Source organism: Calidris pugnax, unplaced genomic scaffold (assembly GCF_001431845.1).
Source record: "Calidris pugnax isolate Ruff unplaced genomic scaffold, ASM143184v1 scaffold269, whole genome shotgun sequence".
Classification (NCBI taxonomy): domain Eukaryota; kingdom Metazoa; phylum Chordata; class Aves; order Charadriiformes; family Scolopacidae; genus Calidris; species Calidris pugnax.
This window is the reverse complement of record NW_015091347.1, coordinates 1561115-1561638: the sequence shown is the minus strand read 5'-3', so window position 1 is coordinate 1561638 and position 524 is coordinate 1561115.

The following is a 524-nucleotide window of genomic DNA, read 5'->3' as shown; positions in this document are numbered from 1 at the left end:
GGTAGGCGGGGCTAGCGGAGAGCGAGGCGTGACGTGTCCGCCTGGGCTTAGGGCACCCGGAGAGGGCGGGGCCGGGCGGGTCACGTGGGCGGATGCGGAAGCGGGCGGTTCCCGCCACGTGGGTGGCGAGCGGGGCAAGGCGGCGGCGAGCCACGGTGGCCCGGCCCCGGTGGCCCCAAACGGCGCATGGGCGAGAGAGAAAGAAAGGGGGGCAGGCGCAGGGCGGCTGCGAATCGTGATTCCTCCGTTTAATGTTTTCGGTGTGAAAAGACCAGCGAAAAGTCGATAAACCGGCCCAAAAAGAACAATCAACCCCGGGGGGGGGGACGACACACCCCGCCGGTTCCCTCCCCGAGCGAGCCCACCGGGCCGGGACATGCAGGGGGACCGGATGGCACGGGTACAAAAAGAGTCCGCTATAAAACCAGGGCAGGGCGCGAGGTGTTAAAAATCCATATTATTTTTCTTTTTCCCAAAAAACCCTTCCCGTGTTTTTTTTTTCCGTGGCAGCGAGGGGAGGGGCA